The sequence below is a fragment of the Arachis hypogaea genome, chromosome 9 (assembly GCF_003086295.3).
Source record: "Arachis hypogaea cultivar Tifrunner chromosome 9, arahy.Tifrunner.gnm2.J5K5, whole genome shotgun sequence".
NCBI lineage: Eukaryota > Viridiplantae > Streptophyta > Magnoliopsida > Fabales > Fabaceae > Arachis > Arachis hypogaea.
This window is the reverse complement of record NC_092044.1, coordinates 67841724-67845001: the sequence shown is the minus strand read 5'-3', so window position 1 is coordinate 67845001 and position 3278 is coordinate 67841724. Positions and strand designations below refer to the sequence as shown.

General features: G+C 35.7%; 1 non-coding gene across 1 annotated transcript; it reads right to left on the bottom strand.

Annotated features, from left to right (window-relative positions):
* Positions 1–1655: 1655 nt before the first annotated feature.
* On the bottom strand, positions 1656–1747 carry TRNAS-UGA (transfer RNA serine (anticodon UGA)). The gene has a single exon. It is a non-coding gene; the product is annotated as a tRNA-Ser (tRNA).
* Positions 1748–3278: the final 1531 nt, after the last annotated feature.

The window sequence follows — 3278 nt, the reverse complement described above, 5'->3', positions numbered from 1 at the left end:
CAGAGGGAAAAGAGTTGTTGGTGACGAGGACTCAGATGAGGACATGGATCAAGTCATGGAGGACGAGATGCATGAGGAAGGGGTGGCTAACAACAACACCCAACCTGCTAGGAGGGTGTTAGTCTCCTATACTATTCTTGATCCTAAGCACTGTGGGAGTAGTATGCTCACTCCTAATGTACATGCCAACAATTTTTAGCTCAAACCTCAACTCATTACTTTGGTTCAGAATAACTGTCAGTATGGAGGAGGTGCTTTGAAGGACCCTAATCAACACCTATCCATTTTTCTAAGGATATGTGACACCGTCAAAACTAATGGAGTACACCCAGACATCTATAAGCTACTGCTATTTTCCTTCTCTCTAAGGGACAAAGTAACTCAGTGGTTGGAGACCTTCCCAAAGGAGAGTATCACAAATTGAGATGACTTGGTTAACAAATTATTGGCCAAGTTCTACCCCCTTCAAAGAATTATCAAACTCAAGCCTGAGGTGCAAACTTTTAGACAATTGGAGGGAGAATCATTGTATGAGGCTTGGGAGAGATATAAAGCACTGATAAGGAGATGTCCTTCAGATATATGATGCATGGACATCATGTTTTGTTTTTCCATGCTTTTTCATACAATAAATTAATGTTTAATGCTTAATTATTAAGTATTATTGTGCTTAAGTCATATATTGCTTTGATCTCTTTGAATTGATTTACTTTTTAGAAAATGGTAGAGAACGAAGCAAAAAGCACAAAATAAGCTCAAAATTAAAAAAGGAACAAAGCTTTGAAGTTGTTGAAGTTGGAAACTCCTTCATTGAAAAATACAAAGGAGTTTGGTGCACGAAATTGTGATCATCAATGGTGCCATCAACATGGTACGATCAATTGCAATCTCAACTCTTTATCACAACTTCGCACAACTAACCAGCAAGTGCACTGGGTCATCCAAGTAATAAACCTTACGCGAGTAAGGGTCGATCCCACGGAGATTGTTGGTATGAAGCAAGCTATGGTCATCTTGTAAATCTCAGTCAGGCGGATTCAAATGGTTATGGAGGATTAATGATTAAAAGATAAATAAAACATAAAATAAAGATAGAGATACTTATGTAATTCATTGGTGAGAATTTCAGATAAGCGTATGGAGATGCTTTGTCCCTTCCGTCTCTCTGATTTCCTACTGTCTTCATCCAATCCTTCTTACTCCTTTCCATGGCAAGCTGTATGCTAGGCATCACCGTTGTCAATGGCTACAGTCCCGTCCTCTCAGTGAAAATGTTCAACGCGCTCTGTCACAGCACGGCTATTCATCTGTCAGTTCTCGATCATGTCGGAATAGAATCCAGTGATTCTTTTGCGTCTGTCACTAACGCCCCACAATCGCGAGTTTGAAGCTCGTCACAGTCATTCAATCCTTGAATCCTACTCAGAATACCACAGACAAGGTTTAGACCTTTCGGATTATCTTGAATGCCGCCATCAATTCTAGCTTATACCACGAAGATTCCGATTAAGGAATCCAAGAGATATCCACTCAAGCCTTGTTTGCATGTAGAACGGAAGTGGTCGTCAGGCACGCGTTCATAAGTGAGAATGATGATGAGCGTCACATATTCATCCAATAAAAGAAAAAGAATACTTTTGTCGAGCAAAAACAAAAGGAGAGAGAGGGATTCGAACCCTCGATAGTTCGTGTTGTGAACTATACCGGTTTTCAAGACCGGGGCTATCAACCACTCAGCCATCCCTCCAACCAAAAAGCCAATTTCTATTTTATCTTTATTCTACTGAATAGAACATAACTATATGAATTAATATAGTTAGTATCGATCGATGATCGATGGCATAGATATCCAGTGTGAATCAATTGGTCACTTTTAATTCTTCAAAATATTATAGAAGATGCATGATCCAGCATGTCTTTTTCTGAAATAAAAACAAACCTTCGATCCATGCCTAAAAAGAAAGGGGTAGGTAATACGTCATATAAAATCAATAGATTCATGATAAAACCCCAAAATATGTTTTTTTATTACAATTTTTTTTTATAACGGAATCGAGGAGTTGGGATCAAATGGTATAGTTTTCTTTTGTTGGTAAATTGGAGGATTAGAAACATGACTATAGCTTTCCAATTGGCTGTTTTTGCATTAATTGCTACTTCATCAATTTTATTGATTAGTGTACCGGTTGTATTTGCTTCTCCTGATGGTTGGTCAAGTAACAAAAATGTTGTATTTTCCGGTACCTCATTATGGATTGTATTAGTTTTTTTAGTGGGTATTCTTAATTCTATCATCTCTTGAAGCTATTTGTTATAGATCAAAAAATGAACTGAAATGACCCCTCCCCACGAATTCTTTTGAATTGTGAGGCACATTAAAAAAATGGAATATATAAGCCCCCAAATAAAAATAAAGAAAACTAAGACATTATAGGGAGGGAGGGGTCAAACTTTTTTTTCTATTGGAAAAATCTTCTATACTTAATATTTATATCATCTTATATTTATATATAGGGAGGGTATATTGTTATGGTATATTGTAAAACTTAAAAACAAATCTCAAAATAGAAATAGAATTCAACTTTCAAAATCTATCAATTTAATATAATTAAATTTATAGAATAAAATCACAAAATAAAAAAAATAGTAATAGAAAAATGAATTTGAATATTCAATAGGAGTAATATATTCAGATTTATAGATTTTATTAATCTATTAAATTTTGAATCTATTCGAAATCCTCTATAAAGATTCTCTTCTCAAATTGAATACTATTCAATACTATTCTATTTATTTATTCTATTTATACGACTTTGTTTTCACTGATCACACAGCACTCAAATATCTATTTGCCAAACAGGAATCGAAACCAAGACTAATCAGATGGATCTTATTATTGTAGGAATTCAACATCGAGATTAGAGATAAAAAGGGTGTGGATAACAAGGTAGCAGATCATCTATTCAGAATCCCTTGTGAGAAGGATGCTACACATGATACAAGTATAAATGAGTTTTTCCCAGATGAACAGTTAATGTTGGTTCACAAAGCACCCTAGTTTGCAGATATTGCCAATTTTAAAGCAGCCGGTGACCTACCCCCTGGGATCAATAAACATCAAAGAAGAAAACTCATCAATGATTCTAAGTATTTCATTTGGGATGAACCCTATCTCTTCAAGAAATGCTGAGATGGAATCCTTAGGAGGTGCATTTCAGAAGAATAAGGACGAGAGGTCCTGTGCAGTTGTAATAGTGCTAGATTTGGAGGTCATTTTG